General features: G+C 46.0%; 1 long non-coding RNA gene across 1 annotated transcript; it reads right to left on the bottom strand.

Annotated features, from left to right (window-relative positions):
• Window positions 1–2,816: 2,816 nt before the first annotated feature.
• LOC131276056 (uncharacterized) lies at window positions 2,817–11,567 on the bottom strand. The gene is made up of 3 exons (XR_009183537.1): window positions 11,514–11,567; window positions 2,951–3,040; window positions 2,817–2,849 (listed from the first exon to the last, which is right to left on the bottom strand). It is a non-coding gene; the product is annotated as an uncharacterized lncRNA (long non-coding RNA).
• Between the last annotated feature and the right edge of the window lie 8,919 nt (window positions 11,568–20,486).

Raw genomic sequence — 20,486 nt, forward strand, 5'->3', positions numbered from 1 at the left:
AGCAGGGACCAGCCATTTACCACCTAAGTCATTCAGGCCAGCATGTGACCTGATGGCAGCTCCAGGTTCTGCACCTGTAGACTGTGCCTCATAACACCCACCTTTCCCTAATACCTTATCTGGATCCTGAATGCCTGAGGGCAGGACCTTGGCTTAGTTCACTGCTAGTTCTTTGGGTGCCATGGTATGTACTCAGTAAGTATGTGCTGAATGAAAGGAGTAACAATGACACGTGTCAAGCACCTCACACCCTGTCCGGATGAAGTAAGGCCTCAATACATGGCAGGTTTCACGATCAGGAAGACCTTCATTTCAGCAGAAGACACTGGAGATCCTTGGATGATCCTCTAATTGTACACTGAGATGGAGTGGACACACTGTTTCCCCTAGAGGCACTGAGCTCTGCTGGGACTCCTGATGCCATGCTCATTGGTGGACATCTGTCTGGTGAGGTCAAAAGCATGTCTGCAGCAAGACACTACCTTGGTCTGGAAACATCCCCCCATAGACTGATGAGTTGCAAGGGAGGATTTAAAAAGCAGTAATTACCCAGTGGGGAAATCAGGCCACACCTTTGCCAGGTGAAGGAATTACTACCACCAGGGAGGGGTAGATTGGTGTGGCAAGCCTCCAGTTGGGGCACCCCGGGGCAGTTTTCCAACCAAGAGTGCAGAACCCCAATCTAATTATGAATCATCAGGAAACCTCAGACGAATGTAAAATGAGGAACATTCTATTGGAAAGGGGGTGGGGGAGAGCAGGGACTGTGTCCTTCAAAATTTCAAGGTCACAAAAGTTAAAGAAAGTTTGTAGTATGTGCTGATATAGCCTGTGCATAAATTCAAAATTGTTTCCAAGTGTACCTAGTCCCCAAAATGGCCAAATAAGTAATATAGGCCCTACAGTATTTGAACGTTCAGAAAGGATGTAAGACTGAATGTGTATTCAGGGCTGCCTCCAGACGGAATGTGGAAGATATGCTAATCCAAGCTGGCTTGGATGTGGAGAATATGTAACTCGCCTGGAGGAAATAACCTATCTGATACTAAGATCAAACACTGAAGAACCTAACCAAAGGTCTGTTTGCATACCATCACAGTTAGTCTCCCTAATCCTATATCCTCTGTATAAAAAGGTCTGAAAAAGGCTATTCGGGGCTTGGTTTTTATTAAGACAAGAGTCTGCCGAGCCTGGCCGGTCAAAATAAATCAACTTCCTTCTCGGTACTCTCGTGTCCTGGCCTTCGATACCGCGCACACCCAATTTCTCTACAACATTTCCAGATCAAAGGAGGCTGTAGCTACACCCCCAATAAATGCAACACCAATTCCTAGACTAGATCCAGCACTGGAGGGGGCAAGGCTATGAAGGACCTTCCTTCCTTATGGAAGGAAGATTAGATGAAAGAATTTTATCAATGTAGATGTATGAAGTTAATATTGAAAGGTAGCTCTCTAAGATAAAATGCCTGTTAGTAAAAAACCCACACTGAAATGGTGAGGAGTAAAGGCTATGGTGTAAGAAGCATACCCTCTAATGGTTTAGAAAAAGAACTCTGTGTGTATGTGCTGTGGGGGCTGGAGGGAGGGGAAGAGTAGAGAGAGAAGGGGGAAGTAGAGATGGAGTAAATGGCAGTATAAATGGAGTGCTTGTTAATAATAGGCAAATGTGGGTAAAAGAATAAATGGATGGTAGGGAGTGGGGCATATGGGAATCCTGTACAGTTTTATGTGACAGTTGCATAATCTAAGTATCTTAAAAATAAAAAAAAAAAAGAATATATGAATGTTCCTTGAAATGGCTTTTTTTGGGGGGGGTGGGCAATCTTTCATAAGTTTAGAATGATTTCCAAATAAAGTCCTTAAAAAATAAAATGTGCCCGTGCAGAATCAGCAGCAGCAGTGTCTGGAATGGAGAGCTTGATGACATGGGCCCAGGGCAGCCTACACACGAAAGGCTTCCTGCTGTTCCAGGATGGGGTGATGCAGCAATGTCTCCACCAGGAAGGCAGTGGTGCCCAGATTCTGTCCAAGACCACCCCCCTAGCAATAAAAGACTAGGAGAAGAATAACAGCTACCATTTATGGCATGTCCTGTGTTGCAAGACCCTTCTTGCATCATCTCATTCCATTTTTATAACAGCTATTATTCTCACTCCAATTAGCAGAAAATGAGGGCAATTAACTGGCCCACGGTAAACCCTTGAGCTGGGAATGACTGATACCCAAAGCAATTGCAAGCAAGTCACTCTGCTCAACTAACCCATACTCTCAGGGGACAAGGCTCTGACCTTTATTGCCCCCTTTTCTCCTATTTCTTTAGCACAGAGACTTACCAGTGTGAGACTGCACATGGACTGACACCTCAGGGTATATAAATTGGCTCGTGCACAATCCCGCCTTGACATTGGCCACTCTAAGCCCATTCAACAAGAAGGGACTTAAAGAGTGTTCCTCACTCAAACCTCTCTCCCTATGACCAGGGTAAGTTCATCTTTTTAAGCCCCTCTAGGTTCATTCCTACTTCACCTCAAAACTGCCTTCTCCACAGCCACTTAAATTTTACTTCATGTAACTCTACCCAAAGCCCCCTTTCCCTGTTCTCAGATAGTTCTGGTAGTTTCTCTTTGATATATTCTTTTCTTTTAAGTAATAATAAACTTTATTTTCAAAGAAGTTTTAGGCTTACAGAAAAACAACACGAGAAGGACAGGCCATTCCATACAACCCCACCACCACCACCCATGAATCTTCAGGGAACATGGTGACCAGAATTCTGTGGCAGGCCTTGGCTAGTCTGAGAGCACCCTTACCTCACACCCTGGCAACGTCTCCAGCTGAATCTGACCACTGTAGGAACAAGGGAAGAAAAAAGATAGCAGGGGAATTTAAAGCACAAATGCTTCAATGTAAAAAGGAGGTCTGTTTTTGTTACTAAAAAGTAAACATACTTCAGTGCAGAATCTTGTAATTCTAAGGCTTCTGCTGATTTCATGGGATAAAGGTTTACAACACTTCTCTTGCTAATATCTTCACTTAATCTAAAAGGTATGAGGGGAAAAGATGTAAGCAAATTTATTAAGCATTTATTTGTAATAAATTCTACCACTTTGGGTCATCTTTACTTTCAAAAGTTAGTATCTCTTTAGGATTAGATGATGAAAAGTTTATGATAAAATTTCAAACTACACAGTATTTTCCTACCACATGCCAAAATATAATTTTCCATTTGGTATATCTAAATCTAACTTATTTGCTACCTAACAGAAATTTCTGAGAAAGCCATCATTTTCATAGGTATCATCTACCAAATTTTATTCTAGAATTTTATTAATTTACAGAAGCAAGTTAAGTTTTTGAGAGTACTACATTATGGAATATGCATAAGGGAATTTGGTTTTAATAGGATGAACTCTGATTTACACTAATGCTTTCACTTTAAATATAAGAATTCATAAATAATTTGTGATGCATTTTTATTTTTGAAATTTTCTAATATTTAGAATCTGAATGTTAACCAGTGAGATTTTTTACAAAGAGCTATAAAACCAGAAATCTCAGAAAGTCATATAAAAATCACAAAGCCATTTTAAAGGGTAGAAATGCATTCATGTTATACATGCCTATTGGAAGTGCTATCAAACTAATGATCAGAAATCCTTGAGAGAAAAAAACAAGATAAAAGCAAAACAGGACATCAGTGTTCCACTACATGTTTGAATGTTAAGTTTGTATAAAATCTAAATCTTTGAAATGTAATACAATAATCAGTGCTTAACAAAAAGAAAATCAAAACAATAATGCCTGACAAAGTTATTCTCAATAAATACTTAATGAATAATTTTTTTTAAACCCACACAAAACACACACACACAATCTGGAATATCCAATGCATATATAAATGTTTTTGATTAATTTTCAGCCCCATGCCACTAGAAATAAACAACTTCCATCTCTTGAAGTGCCTTATCTTTTTAAGAAGCAACAGGTGGGCTGGAAAGTCTCCTTTTTCTATTTTTTTTTTTAAACCAAGCTAGGTTTCCAGAAAAGTGTGGGTGTACTGGGTGGCTTAATGGGATCAGATCTTGAGACAGGATGGTTTGTGTATTTGGGCTAGGGTTTTTCCTAACTGCTGGAGAATAGAATCCTGGCTGGTTTTTCCTAGGAGTCCAAGATTTCCTTTGAAGGTTTGAGTAATTGGATGTGGTCCTTTAAACAGAATTTCAAAAGGTGAATAACCCCAGGACCTGGGGAAGCCTCTGACTCTAAGGAGTGCTAATGGGAGCAGATTTACTCAGGGGAGGCCTTTTTTTTGTTTTAACAGAACTTGACTAGGGTGGTTTTGAGAGTTAGGGTTTTACTTTCCCTGAGCTCTGGGGCTTATATGCTGTATGGAGTTTTCACTTAATTTGTAACATTTTGCTAGCTCTTGGATGATGGCTGCTATGACAGTCAGGCCATTGTTGCTGCTTATGGATAAGGGTATTCTGTGCCGTGAAACTATTTTTCAGAGCGAAGCTTTAGTTACTTTTTTGCTTTTTTAGTGCGATGGGAAAGGCCTTGACCCAGCCTGAGAAGGTGCACATTATTACTAATGAGTACCTATACCCTCGACTTGGTTTTATTTCTGTAAAGTCCACTGCTAAGTTTTTAAAAGGGGCAGTTCCTGTGGGTTGGACGCCTGCCGGGCCTGGGGACCTTGGGAGGTTGTTCTTAGGCAGGTTTGGCATTGGCTACTAACGGTGGTGCAGGGCGAGGCCATCCGGGCACTGTGGTTATATTTTCTGAGCAGGGCTTAAAGCAGCTTTGCCCAGGTGGGTGAGCTGGTGCTATTGTTGAACAAGGGTGTGGGTGGTCCCCTTTGGGATGAAGACTCAGCCACCCAGGAGTAGCCAGTTTCCCTCGGGTGCTTTTTTGAGATGACAAACTTTAGATACCAAACTTGTTGCTGGCAAATCTGAGCCTATTTCCATCTCTGAGAAAACTGCTGCTGTCTGTGAATAGGGTTTGATCTGGGCAAGAAAGTGGCCTGTCCTGGAGGTTGGGGCACCTGGCATACACTTTTTTTGTTACTTCTGCACAGTCATGTTCAGGAGGCTTTCTTTTGGTCAGCAGGAAAGTGGCAGGATTCAGGAAAAGGGGTGGGGGAGTTTTTGAAGCCCTGTGGGAGTTGAGTCCAAGTTAACTGAAATTTTTTGTTGAGTTTTGGGATTCTCCCATTCAAGAACAAATAGGGATTGGTTCTGGGGAACCACCCACAGGCAGAAAAAAAAAGATTTTTTTAAGTTCAGACAAGAAAATCAGGTGGCCCCAGGCCATAACTGTCCCATTAAGAGGTACTGGCAGCAGTGGGAGTGTTTCAGGGTGAAGTATTCCTCCCTTTTCAGGGTGGCCTTTTGCGATTGGTTGGGTCTGGATTTTTTAAGGTTGCTGTTAACAGGGAGATTTTGTCTCGATTGACAAATACTGTTTGAGACTTTGAGGAGCTGGGAGATGTTTATTTCTGTGAACCCATTTAGCTTTCAAAGTTTCCATTTGATGTCTGATGCCTCCTGGGTGATGAGAGATGCACTGACCATTCTCTGGCTTTCCAGGGCTTCTGGGTTGAAAGGAGTGTAGATCCTAAAGGCTTTGCAGATCTCTGAGTTTCTTCAGGCTGTTGATTGATGGAGGCCTTTTAGGATATGTTTGTGGGCTGCCTCGCTCCTTCTCGTACCATTCTGAGGAGGGCTTTTTGATACCACTGAAGAGCAGCCTGTCCCCGATTCGTGTTAAAGTTTCAGACTGGTTGAGCTTTTGGTGCTGCTTCTGGGGCCCATTCCTCTGGTTTTAAGACAGTTGTGGGGGCCTGTTCTCACAACCAGTTTCTGGCTTCCATGAGGATCTGGCGTCTCTGCTCCATATTGAACAGGGTTAGGAGGAGTTGGAGGCAATCACCCCAAGTGGGGCGGTGGGTTTGGAAAATGGACTCCATGAGGTGGATAAGAGCCTGAAGCTTTTCCAAATGTGAAGGGGTGTGGTGCTTCCAGTTTAAGAGATCTGCAGTTGTGAAAGGTTGATGAAACAGGAGTGGCCTCCTGGGTTGTTCAGTCCCATCTGCACTGATCTGGGTGGACCCTGTGTTTTGTGGAGGGGCTTCTGAAGCACAGGCTGCACTGACTGATGTCCCCTTGCCAAAGGGGTTTCAGGATCCCCCTCAGGGCTGACAGGCCTGGGGGCCTGAAAGTGGAGTCGTCTCTGGGAGATCTGCTTGTGGAGGCTCCATGGCAGGGAAATATTCGGAATGGCTGCACTATACAGCAGGAATAGTGGATTTCCTTCTGGAGATTTTTGTAGAATAAAAGGTTTTCAAAGTCTGGCTGTTTGTGTTACTAGGACCCTACTCTGACCCTTCCTAAGAGAGCAGGGTTTGAGCAATTTCTAACCAGGAATTGAAGTAGGGAAACTGATTGGGGTGGCCAGGGGCTTCAGTGACTGTCTGCCAAACTGCATGAACCTTGGCCACCTCTAGGGTTCCCTCTGAGGGCTAATTAACACTAAACTTAGGCCACTCAACTTTGCACAGAATCTGGATAGTTCTGGAGGACATACCATAATTTCTGGGAAAGGCCTTTTTGAAAAAAATTTTTAATTGACTTTGTAATAATACTACACCAAAAAAATATATATATGAGGTCCCATTCAACCCCACCACCCCCACCCCACCTCTCCCCCCCCAGCAACACCCACCCCTATCATTATGACACATCCACTGCACCTGGCAAGTACATCTCTGGGCACCTCTGCACCCCATGGTCAATGGTCCACACCATGGCCCATACTCTCCCCCATTCCATCCAGTGGGCCCCGCGAGGATCCACAACGTTCCGTGATTGCCCCTGAAGCACCATCCAGGGCAGCTCCATGTCCCAAAGATGCCTCCACCTCTCATCTCCTCCTGCCTTTCCCCATACCCATCAGCCACCATGTCCACTTTTCCCAATCCAATGCCACCTTTTCTATGTGGACATTGGATTGGTTTTGTCCATTGCACCTCTATGTCAAGAGGACATACCATCTAAGATAGTGAGTTTGGACTGTGATGATCCCATCCCTTAGCTGGTGTCACAGGTCAAACAAAGGAGGGGTGTCCCTCACAAGGCCACTCAGATGCCTGCTTGTCCGTGTTTCTCAAGAGAACTTAGCCTCGCCTTAGTTAAGGCATTATGTAGAGTCTGGATTATCCATTATGCCATATGACATAGCCGCTGAGTGCAGGTTGGGACCCACTTGGGTTCTGTAGCACAGGCCATGGGCCACAGACTAGATCAGTAGAGGCCTCTGCAGTCCCCAGTCATTCACTCAATCACTCAGAGCTTACACAGTCCCACCCAAGGGAGTGTCCTATCCTGAAATCTTGAATCTCAAGATTTTAGGAGGTGATCAGTCTGCACTTGTATCTGAAGATGGGTCTGACTGGGTCTCAGAGCCCTGGTGCCTTACCTTTCCAGCATCTTCTTACGTTGTTCAATCCACTCCTCCACTGAGTCAGGCTGGGTCAGAGGACATGGCCCACAGGGATCCTTTCCCCGAAGGATGCCCCATCAAGGGGACAGGTGGTGCTGCCTCGTTCATGTGGAGATCTCCACCAGCCATGCCTGCCAGTCTCAAACCAGAGGCTCAAAGGGCCAGCATACTTGGGTTTCCCAGTCAGGGAACCAAATGTTGCTGTAAAGCTGGGAGTTCTGAGTGGCAGAAAAGCCCAAGTGGTACTCAGATTAGCAGAGGAACAGATTTATAACATACAGGCCCAGAGGAGAGTCAGTCTCCAAATTCTGAGCCCTATTTTTCAGTTTTCATAGGTTTATATAAGATTTTATGTGGGACTAGCATGGCTCTCACTCATTGGCTAATGCATTGCTAGGTGGAATTTTGCAAGTGGGGTTACAGAGGCAGAAGGTAGGTGCAAGGTCATGCTTTTGCAGGCTGATTTACAGAAGCGGAGGCAGGAGTGGTTTGTTAGATTACAGAAGTGGGGGGGCAGGCAGGAGTGGTTCATTTGATAATCTCCTGCAAGGTCATGTTCTCATGGGCTGATTTACAGAAGCAGGACACAGGATTGGCTTGTTAGATAATTTTCTGCAAGGTTATGCTTTTTATTTCATAACAGCCAGGATACAAAGGAAAGAATTATATGTAAACCAGAAGGTAATGAGATGCAACCCTTTCTTTCTACCAAATTCCACTTTTGGTGGTCAAGATTATCCTACTGAAGCAATCAAGTAGGAAAACCAGCTTTTACCAGTTGGCTGGGCCTGCACAGAAGAAGCCCCTGGCTGTCCTCACTTCAACTTGCTGATTAGCATAGTAAATTTCCCACCCAGGGGTGGAGTTATCTGCCCCTTTCTTGATCACCCAATGTATGTGCAAGCATGATTTTCTGAACATAGTAATCATGCAATTATATAATCAGCTTTGTGTGTTCATCCATAAGCAGAAAAACTGATGCATAATCAAAGAAAATGCTAAGTAGTAACTAGGCATTTAAGCAAGAGAGAAACTGCAGCATGGGGAGTTGGGTCTGAGTCACTTTGGACTGGCCTTGGCTCCTTACCTCTGCAGATGTAATAAATGTAGGTTTGCCTAGCTCTCATGTGAAAGTTTTCTTCATGTCATCTCTGCTTATCCACAGAGGCCCTTCTCTGAGGCCTAACAACTATATCTTTCACTATATAGGAAAAAAGAATAACTGAGAAGTATTTAAAATGACTAAATTCATTTACAGAATCCAAAATATTAGAAGTACAGACTAGATCTCCTATTCGTTCAATCCCCAAATGTAATGTGTTCACACACACCAATTCAAGTAAACCTCAAACACCGAATATGTCAATCTATGTAAAAGATACTCCAGGAACTTATTATTTCAATTTAAAAATCCACAAAAAACCATTCATAAGGGCTATTTCATTTATTTAAAAAACTGACTGAAAAGGAAGGAAATATAGTTTCTGAACTGATAAGGCCATAATTATTCAATTAATTATCAATGATTAGTCATAACTCATAAAGTTTAGTTTCAACAAATAAATAGGTTACTAGTTAAAACTTCTTTACTTTCTGACTTGGGGTATTTGTGGGAAGGGCCAGTTATCTATCTTCTTCATGCTTAGCAGTATTGTATACCACTATAGTTATTTACATTAAACTTCACAGATAAAACCCAAACAGATTAAAAAACAAACAAAACATTGGTATAGTCTCTTGTAATAATATTAGCCACCATTTATGGAATGCCCCCTATGTGTTAGACATATGTAATCTCAGTTTATTCTACAGACAAGAAAAATGGAATTTAGAGAAATGTAGTGATTTCTGAAGGATGCACAGGTATTACATGAAGAAACTGGGATTCAAAATCAGGCTTTGTGATTTCAAAGACTCCTGCTTTTAACCACTCATTATGCTTAAAATGTTGCTTACCAAAAAAAAACAAGAGTTAGTCACCAACTGCTTCCACCTCATCAAAACAGATTATTCAAAATTGGACCTGTTCAACATTTACTTAGCACTTAGCATACATCTCACACCCTGCAAGGTTCTGGAGATCTGGCCTCTGTCATTGGGAGGCTCACAGTCTATCTGGAAAGATAGGCAATAGAAATGCTTTGCTTTGTTTATCGAAGGAAGTAGAAAAAGATGGCAGATAAAATAACTTTAATGCATTTTAACAAATAATTTTCAAATCTATTATAATTGGTAGGCTTTATTGTCAGATGTAATGCCTGAAATGAGTTTATGAAGTCTTTTGCTCTATACACAGGTTCATGTAGGAATTGTGGATGCAAATATTAAAATAAATGAAGCCAAGAGTTTCAAATGAATTGAGCAAGTGGAGGACCAAGAAGAGAATATAAATTTAGGTTACCATGTTTATTATCAAAGCTTTAATAGCTTTAATTTAGATATTTCCCTAAGCATTTATTTAATCTAAGTTCCTCAATCACATTTGTGATAATGATAAAGTAAGTCATATGTTGCTTCCCCAAGGGAGTCATTCTGGATTCCCAGCATGAATAAAGCAACTTTATTTGCACAGCAGGATGTCCCAGAAAACTTTAAAAATCACTGAGGAGAGGTAGGCCTTTTTAACTATGTAAAGTCTCCACCACCAATTAACATTTCCACCCTGAAAGGATCACAAACTAAGAAAGTCTCCTTTAACAAATTCTTTGGTCTTATTTCTCTGACTTCTTGGGGATTTGTAACTAATTTAAAGTTTTAGGATATATTCCTGAATATTCTATAGCAGCCTTCAAATTCTGACTGTGATGTTTATTCATAAAAGAAACTTTCTAATAAGCTTTAATGAGCTTTGTATTACTACAGTGATATGTGTAAGTCCACACTTTCCTAAGTTTAGGATGCTAGCTGAAAGTGGAAAGCCGGCTGTTAAATGTCATGCCCTGGATCCTTGCGTGTGATGTGGAAACCAGGGTCAGCATGTTCTGGAAAAGTACTGAGAGCTGCCACAAAATTGTAGCCTCAAAGAAAATCAATGTTTGGGTACCTTAACTTCTGGCCAGTTTGCAATAAAATGGTGTCATATTTTCTTTGTTAAAAAGGCCACAGATGCTGTATCCTGGCCTCAGGACTTACTACAACTCAATTTCAGTCAATTATGTGTAATTGGTTGCTTTCATCTGTGGAGCTGATTCCACCTGAGGAAAACACCTCCATTTCCTGGATACCAGATTTGGGGATCCAGCTTCACTTTGTAGGGGGGCCCAGTGTGCCCTCTCAGGGCTCACCCCAACCCTCCATGGTGCTCTCCAGCTCCTCACGGGACCAGGCCTGGAACCTGGAGCCTCCCGCTCCCAAGCCTTCCTCCTCGCCCACGGGGCCCACGAGCAGGGGGGAGAAGGTGAAGGTCATAAGGGGGCTTCCACCCGGAGCCACCAGAGGGTGCAGCAGAACCCAAAGACACACACTGAGCTCTCCAGGCCCCGAGGGGGCGCTGCAGGGCGAGGCCGAGCAGAGACCCTCTGGAAGAGCTGAGCAGCTCTGAGGGGCTGCACGACCACCTGGGCCACGAGGACCGGCCTCTGTGCAGGACCAGGAGCCCAGGACCGTGTCCTCTGCAGCCAGGAAAGTGGCTGCAGTGCTGCCAGTGGCTGGTGTGGTCCAAGACACGACCACCCCAGGGAGCAGAGGCTTTGGGGACCAGCCCAGGTGCTCCCAGTCACCTGCTGGCAGCCAGGGCTCTCCCACTGCAGAGCAGAGGCTCCTCCCTCAGCTGCCCTGTGCTCCAGGGCAGCTGCTTTCCCTGAACCCTTATCTTCCCACAGGCTCCCCCACCTATAGCCCTCCCCTCCAGGTGCCCCTGAGTCTCTGACCCACCTCTGACTTTTGGAGACATGTACCTCCTAAGAAGGGCCCCACCCCTGCTCTGTCATCCTTGCCTGCTTGTGCTGGACCCCACAGTTCCTGTCCCCCCTTCACTGTGACTTATCACCCTCATGATGTCCTACATACCTTATCTTGTTTCATCATGGAGGAAAATTTAAGCCTTTGCAGAAAAACATGGTTGTTTCTGAAGATAATTTCTAAAGAACAGATACAGAGAAGAGTTACACTCACAAGACAATCATTCATGTCATCACCAAACTACCAATTTAATGCAAACCTAAAGCTGATTCCATGAGCGTCCATCCAAAGTACCATTTTATTCTTAGACTTGTACATAGAACAGTCTCAAATAATGACAAAAGGACTCTGCTTTCCACCATTCTTTCTTCTGTTTGATCAACCATAAATCAAAGCAAAAATACAGCTCCATAAAAATGACAACACTGACTTTTTTTGGAAATCTTAGTTCTCAGGAAGTGCCAAAAAGTTTTGTGTATTTCATTGCATATATTTGTTAGTTCAATACAAATATATAATCTCCCAGACTATACTCAAATGTCCATCTTTCAAAAAGGACCTGGTTTTCTGGATTATTTAGACAATTCACTGCCTTCTTCAGGTAGGGAGTAGAAAAGAGATGACTCCCTTCTGTGCTCCAGGAAAGTCACCTTCCAGTGGTTTATAAAGGATGGCTATCACAGCCAGCAAAATAGATTCAGTCTGCAACTACAACCTTGTGCACATACCCGTACACACACACACACACACACATACACACAGGAACACACAGTTAACACTCTCATCAACACTTGACAAAGCAGAAAGCCTAAATACTTTCAAAATTGAATTCTTAAGGAAAAATGACTTGAATCTAATTTTTAAAAACTTAAGCCTTCAATATTGAATCTACTCCATAAGATCATGTTTCCATTTAAAAAGTAGAAACTCAAACAGAAATGAAACAGAATAATGTGGTGTTTTAGTTTGACATGGAGCTCCCAATGCAAAGTACCAGAAAGGGGTTGGCTTTTACAACCCATTTATTAGGCCAAAATCTGACAGTTCTGTGGTTGTGAAATAGCCAAATTGAGGCACCATCAGAGATGCTTTCTCACCAAATTCAGCTCCTGGTGACCCTGGCGCCCTGCCACGTGGAGGGACAAGCAGCAGCAGATCTCTGCCTGGTCCCTGCATTTGCTCAAGGCTCACCGTTTCCCAGTGCTTGGCTGTGGGTGATCAGGCATGTGGCTCATCTCTTCAGCCTTGAGCTGCTCTATGAGCCCAGCCTCTTGGGGGCTTCAAGCTTCAGCTTCAGCTGCTAGTGATCCTTGAGGCCTCTCATACGGCAGGGTCAAAATGGTGATTTCCTTTCTCTAAGTCTCCTCCCTGTGTCTCCATTTATGTAAGGCCCAGGAAGAGGGAGGAAACCAAGCCTGGGTCATGCCTCACTGATGGAGTCCCATCAAAATGAACTGATCACTCAAGTGATTTATTCAGGGTGAGAACAAAATCAAAGGCAATCAAAAGTTCTCACCACCATAGGAATGAATTAAAAAACATAAAATTTGGGGAGGAGTCACCAAATTCAAACTCTCACACCTGGACATCACTCTCCTACTAAATAGGTTTACAAAAAACTAGAGAAAGCATATGTGGGGTAAATAAGCCAATAGAAGGAAAAATCCTACATTTACGAGGTTGCTCAGCACACTATTATTTCTAATGAATAGCTCTTGGAAACAATGCACTGTCCAGGACTAGAAGTCTCTCTGACAGGTAGACTTCCACAAAGCCCCTTGTTTTAAGTGGCATCTTACTGCACACAGGGGCGAATGGTCCTTAGTCCAGGGCATCACTGAATCCACACCTCTGGAAAGTAAACCCCAGTCTTCTGCAGTGGGCAGGAGCTACGGGCTGCTGATCATTCTGTCCAGACTCCCCCTCTCCTGACCTACCTTTCTCCCCACCTGTTCCACCACAGGGTCCCTGATGTCTGCAGTGTCAAGTCCTGCAGGGATCAGAGCATAAATGAGCAGGCCTGTCCTTCTGCCACTGCTTCTCAGGTTAGGGTTCTCTACTTTTGCCAACAAGTTACTAGTCCTAAGTCCACACTTTACTTTCAATATTTTATTATTCTGTTTTCCTTGTCTCCCTGTTGATCCTTGTGGTTCAGTCCTTTAAATTAATTACTTTATCATCATTTAAGTTATGTGAGAAACAGAGGTGTCAATGTTCATTTCTCAGTGATTATTGGGAAGTGTTTCATAAAATTCTTACATTAATGTTCATACCCTGTTGAATCTAATGTTCTAGAACCCTTTAGAGGATAATATTGTGTGTATGTGTTGTGTATTGAGGAAAGAACACTGGACTCAGATTCCTAGTGGAGTCTAAACTTTATGCTTATAAAATATTTTGTATCCCATATATAATTTTCCTTATTCTTTTGTCCTTGTATTTAAATTTAGTTAAGGAAGAGATGTGGCTAAGGCAACTAAGCTCCTGTCTACCACATGGGAGATCTGTGATTTGATTTCCAGTGCATCCTAAAGAAGACAGTGAGCTGGTATGATAGGCAGGAACAGCGACCTGATGCAACAAGATGACACAAGAGACTGAGAAGAAAATCATAATGAGAGACATGACAGGGCAGGGCACGCAGGGGTCTTAAGTGATTACGCATCTCCCTCCCATATCAGCAGTCCTGGGTTCAGTTCCTGGTGTCTCCTAAAAACAGCATGTGGCAAGTGCAAACAATGAGGGAGTAGGGAGAAATAAAATCTTTAAAAACATAAATAAAAATTAAATTTGCTTAACTTTTAAGATCTTTCTTTTGCAAATAACATTAAATTTTTGTCAAATCAAGTGTACTTTCAAGGAATGAATAGAACCAGCCTTATCTAAACTTAAAAAATGATTTTTCCACATACAAAAGAAGTATATCTTCTTTTTGTCAAACATGGTTGTGCCCCACCTGCACACTAGAAGTAAATCTTCAAAACTAAGGAGAATTTTGAAATGTAGACTTTTTTTTACCTTTTGACAGAGGATTATAAAGTTGAATCTAAAATCATTTGTTTTTATCTGACATTTCCTTCTTATAGTACATATACATATCCTCACCTATGTACATTTATGTCTATAATGCAAAACATAGATCCAACAGATATTAAGTGCCAAATGTATTCATATAGTTTTTTATTCCATGCAAAGGTGAATGACAGAAACTCATCATAAACTAACTGTAACCAAAAAGGTAATTAAATTTTTTGAATACCTGGGATTTCTAAGACTTAGTTCAGCTCAAAGTACAACTGGATAGTATAGGGATGTCAAATGATATTTTTAGGGTTCTATCATTTCCTCATTCTTTCTCCTTACATATATGTATACATGTATATATGAATTTCTGTGTATGCATATAAGTATATATGGTTATAGTTTATCATATAAATTTGATCATGCTTTTAACAGTATTTCTTTTTTTTTAAAGATTTATTTCTCTCCCCTTCCCCCATCCCAGTTGTCTGTTCTCTGTGTCTATTTGCTGCGTCGTCTTCTTTATCTGCTTTTTGTCAGCAGCATGGGAATCTGTGTTTCTTTTTTTGTGTCATCTTGTTGCGTCAGCTCTCCGTGTGTTTGGCACCATTCCTGGGCAGGCTACACTTTCTTTCACCCTGGATGGCTCTCCTTATGGGGTGCACTCCTTCTCCATGGGGCTCCCCTATGCAGGGGACACCCCTGCATGGCAGGGCACTCCTTGAGCGCATCAGCACTGTGCATGGGCCAGTTCCACATGGGTCAAGGAGGCCCGGGGTTTGAACTGTGGGCCTCCCATGTGGTAGACGGACACCATAACCACTGGGCCAAGTCCGCTGCCCAACAGCATCTTAAAAAAGCATCTAACAAGTGCTTTTTAAAATCATAGTTTTTAAATCATAGTTTATCACAGTTCCCTCAGGAGGCTAATTCACAGAATGAAAGAATGGAATACCTTTTATTTTTCTTTCAGAACTTCCTTCTGTTAGTGTAGATTAGAGCCATGAAAGGAAAACACTGTTCATTTTATATTCAAAGGACGTTCACTGCTTCTGCTCTGATAGACTTCTCCTCCGGGCACTTGTGACATGTCGGCTGCTCAGCCTCTGCAAGGCCAGGCCGGTTTGGGATCTCCCAACTTTCTGCCCACAGTGGGAGGCAGAGAATGCCTCACCTAAATGGGGTTGAAAGTGCCAGGCACCTGCTTCCTGGACTCCTCCCAGTGAGGGGCATTCACAATCAGATGCAGCCACGGAAGCAGAATCGATGAGTCAGACAGCTGGGGACCCGGACCCTTCATTCAGACTGGATCCCCAGGGCAGCTGTGGTGGTGGGTGGGCATGGTGTCTGTCTCCAGAGAGGGGTGTGCTGTGCACAGCTAGAGTCTTGTGCTTAGTGGGGTGGGGTGGGTGTACTCACTAGAGGAGTTGCTCTATGGGCTGTGGCATGACTCCTCTCTGAATTTATCTTCTGGTCTTAGCTGGAAACAGAGTCAGGGAGAAGGGGTGGAAAGAAGGGAGTGTGTGACCTTCCTGACCTGGGGGGCAGAGGTGCATCATCAGTCTGGCAGCTCATGGGCAGTGCACACTCCATGCTGCTTCTGTGACACTGGGCCAGTCAAGCAACCCTGGGTATGGCAATGTTCCCAGTGTCCACCTCCTTCTGCCTTTGTCCCCCACCACTTTCTATAAGCAGGAATCCCCTTAAAGCATATGTAACATTGTGTCAGTTATTGGCGAAAACCCTCTATGCTCCCCGTGGTTTTTCCTCCCACAAAATTCTGATTTGTGGTTTATTTGCTCAGAGAAGCTAGTGCTCGATGGGAAGCGGGACAGAATGGGTCTACATTGTTGGGGTCCTACTGACCCTCACCTCTTGAGTAATGCTGTGCCTTTCTGGACCCTCAGGTCATCACAAAAAGCAGAAGGGAAGTAGGGGTGGCCCAGGAGAGTAGGAGAGGAGGGATAATATTGGCAAGGCCACCTGCACATTCCCAAGGTCTTGACTATCCTCAGAGCCTGAAATGAGACCAGGGGAGGTGGAAAATGATGGGTGGTTGTGGACTTACCATGATTCCATAAATTTATAAATAAGCCCTCATAAAAAAACACAGTCCAGGCGAGAGCAGAAGCACTGTTGTGTATAGCCCCCTTGCCCAATATCTCAAAGGTTCAATAGAGGGGAGAAATGAATCAGGACGTACTGCCTGCCTCCAGCTAAGTGCCCATAAGCACCTGCTCCCAAAATGGCCTTGAGGAGAAGGCTGGAGGCCCATGGTCCTGCCTCTTCCTCAGCCACTGCAGGACCTCACTGTCCATGAGGGAAGGCAGGAAGCAGAGGAATGGCTCAGGGAGGTGGGGAGGGGGCAGTCACTGTGACAGGAGCTGTGTGGGTCACAGAAGGGCACCCCAAGGGAAGAGCAGCAGCAGGTGGGTGCTGTCAGGCAGAGGCTCTCCTGGAGGGTGAAGCCTCAGTGTCTCCTCACCAGGGAGAGTACCCCTGGGGCAGCCTCCTGGTGACTGGGGGCCCAGCAGCCCACAGCCCCTGCTCTCTCCAGGCCTGGGGCAGCCCCTCTTTCCACCTGGAGGGCTGGGGGAGGTGGGAGCACAGGCTCTTTGGAGGACAGGACCTGATAGCAGTTTGGGGAGGAATATGCCTGACTCTGGGGAAGTGGACAGCATTTGGTGTGGGGGGTCACCAGCACCTCTCACCCTCACCTCTGCATCCTAGAGCAGCTGCCGGCCCCTCCTGTTCAGATCTGCACCAGGGCAGGTGCACAGATACCCAGGCATGGGTCCCAGGGTCCTGAGGTGAGGGACAGGCCATGGGGTGGTTTGCTTGAGGGGAAGGAGGGAGGAGAGGGTAGAAGCCTAAGTGGGCTTTGCAAGGGCTAACAGGGAATCCCGTCACCAGGGCAGGACCCCAGGGATGCAGTGTCCACTTCCTGCTTGGAGCTGGAGAAAAGGGGACCTCTGAATTTTATTTCTTGTTGTTATGCATATTATTGTCCTTTAGAGGCAGCCCCCTGTGCTGCCTGTTTTGTGAGAGAGCCCTGCTGCATCTTCCCCTCCTCCACTTCCTTGGACCACTGTAGAGGACAGGGTGGGAGAGGGAATTTCTGGGCAGGGAAAGAACTGAGACCCTAAAACCTCTGTAAGCATCAGGCCCCAGAGGGGAGGAATTTTGTCAATGACACCCAGCCTCCCTGTGTTCACCCTATGGAAGTCACCCATTCTCCCAAAGAAGGACCTACCAGGGGAAGCCAAATGAGCTCCCCAGTCACATAAGCTGCCTCTCAGGTGGCCTTCACTGCCCACCACCGGCATCGGGAGCCCCCCGAGCCTCCTCGCTGCTCACTGTGATGCTTCCCCCTGCTCCTGCCTAGCTTGGGGTCCCTTCCCAAACTAGAGCTCAAGCTTTGAATAAACAGACTCTGCTCTCTTTTGAACTCTCTTTATTTCTCCAGAATGAACTCCACTCTCCTACAAAGAAGAAAAGATGGAGAAGGCAGGAGAGGGGTGCAGGACCCCAGGAGACACAGGTCAGTCCAGTCTCTGCAGCACCATAGGTGGGGCGAGTGGCCCCCTGGCAGCGAGGCTCTGCAGGCCATTCCTCTGGACCCCCAGAAGGTTCCCTTCACCTTTGGAAGCTGAAGCCCCTGGATCTTAGGAGCCGATGCTTGGAAGGCCTTGTGGATGAGGATCTCCTTCACAAGTGGACCCACTGAGACCTACCCAGCACTGCAGACCTCCATCCTCCACTGCCCTAAGCCCTCCAGCACACGTGGTACTCGTGCCCAGCAGCTGAAACTGTTGTTCAGGTCCAACTACAGCTGCTGTGTCCAGCACCTGCTCATCTACCCCACTGTCCTTTCAGGCTCCGTGTGGCACATGATCTTGTTCCTCCACACAAAGTCTAGGGAGAGCAGCCTGGACTTTTCCCATGGTTTCCATTTTGGCCCCTGCCTCTGCTTCTCACCACCAGAGGTGGAAGCATCTCCATGTGCTTTTCGCTTTCAGGTTCACAACAGATTTCTTATTTCACTGCCATCTCCCAGACTCACTCGCCAGGACCAGGAACCAAAGACAGCTCAGGCACAGCTGGCTGCAGCCCCTCAGGCTCTCTGGACTGGGCCCCACAGATGCTCAACGGAGAGGCCAAGAACCAGGAACACTGCAGCATGGCCTCGTGGCCTCACCACCCCACAGCTGCAGCACAGATGTAGTCCAAAAACAAAGCATCTTCCCAAGCTAAGTCAAAGAGAGCTCTGTCCACATAGGGCAGTTCCCACACCAAGGCACCTAGGAAAATTTTCCCTGCATTGGGTCCCCAGCCTCTTGTTCTAGCAATAGCCAGGCTAGAACACACCAAAAGGGAACCTGTTCAAGGTTAAATGAAGATATAAGCAGGTCAGGTTTGCCAGGAGGTCATTGAACCTCAGCAAATACCGAGGGGAGAAACCAAGGTCCACTCAGTAGACTTACCATGGAGGATGGAGACCAGGAGCCCCATGGAGCCCACAGAGGAGATACAGGAGACAATCACCAGCATCCATGAGTGGGACCACAACAGCCAAAACATGCTGCTGTGGTGTGTGTCACACGGGGCTGGGGGATGTACACAGGGCAGGATGGGGGTGTACAGAGGCCATGGTGGGCTCACAGTGGGGGTCCACTGAGGAGGATCCCTCTATGCACCTCTATGGCATGCAGAACATTACCAGTAGCTAAGGAGTTTCTGCTTTATTAGGCTCCCAGAAGATGTGGGGTCAAGGGGTAGCCCCTGGGCCTCACCACCAGCCTGGGAGAAGAACAGGAGAAGGGAGTAGGCCCAGCACACAACCAGTGCAGCCTCTGGGGTTCTGCCTGGGGTGTGGGCAGTGGTCACCTGGGCAGCGAGGGTCTGCCCACCTTCCCTGGTCTCCCAGTGGGTGCCTGGGAGTGCTTTAAACCTGAAGCAGCTTTATTAGTCTGGCCACAATGTCTCTAAAGGCCCCAGAGCTCCCAGACACCCTTTTGACCTGCACCCTGTGGAGCCCCTGCCATGGCAGCCTGCACACCTCCATCCTCCACTGGAGGAGATCCTCCTGGCCTGGCGTGCCACACATGCACAGCAGCCCATGGCACCCCTTCAGGGCCCACTCACAGCCAAGTACATCAAGCTCCCAGATCTCCCCCATTATTTCATGTGGCTCCAGGGAGCTCATGACCTTCATCCTCCACTCTGGGTCCCATGACCAGGGCAGGACCCCCTGAAGGTCCACCTGGTTGTTCCTCCCCTGGTGCTGCTCCTTGCAGGTGCACCCTAGGCACAGGCGATGCTTCAGGAAAGTCCAGAATTGCCTCCAGGTGCTCAGCTGGCCCTGGCTGTTGGTGGGAGGGGAGGTGGGCCTCCCCATGCAGGGAAAGTTCTGCTGCTCACCCCAACTTGGGGTGTTCCCCCAGGGATGGCTTCACCCATGCCAACAGTGGGCAGAAGTGCTTCCTTGAGGTCCTCCATCCCCGCCGCAGATAATGTGGGAGGAGGCAGTGACCACAGGACCAAGCAGGGGACCCTCCTTATGATGCTTCTTGGGGCAGGGCCTGGTGGCCTGGCTAGGCTTCACCCAGGCCATCTGGGGCTGCTGGTGCACATGAGGCAGGGCCAGGGGCCCTGTGGGTGAAGCCAATGTCTTGGAGGCTCCCGTCTCTGGCATGTGCTGGCTCTCCCAGCCCTCGTCCATGAAGGCCTGGCTAAGACTGGTCCTCTGCAGGACAGGAGAGCTGTAGGGTGGACTGGGACAGATGGCAGGCTCTGGTAGGAAGGTAGAGAGGTGGGCTTCTCCTACTCCTGACCTGGCAGGGGGCTGGGTCTGCAGGGCGCTGGTGGAGGTCCCCTGCTCCCATCTGCTGTAACCCAGCAAGAGATAGATGGCCATAATTTCATCATGTTTGCCATCTCTCAAGGACGCCTGTAACTCCTCCTCTTTGTAGCCCATGGTAATCATAGCTGCTATCTGGTGGGGGTCCTGGCAAGCTGGGAGGGGTCGCATATACAGCTTCAATTCTGTATGCTCATAGC

Source organism: Dasypus novemcinctus, chromosome 26 (assembly GCF_030445035.2).
Source record: "Dasypus novemcinctus isolate mDasNov1 chromosome 26, mDasNov1.1.hap2, whole genome shotgun sequence".
NCBI lineage: Eukaryota > Metazoa > Chordata > Mammalia > Cingulata > Dasypodidae > Dasypus > Dasypus novemcinctus.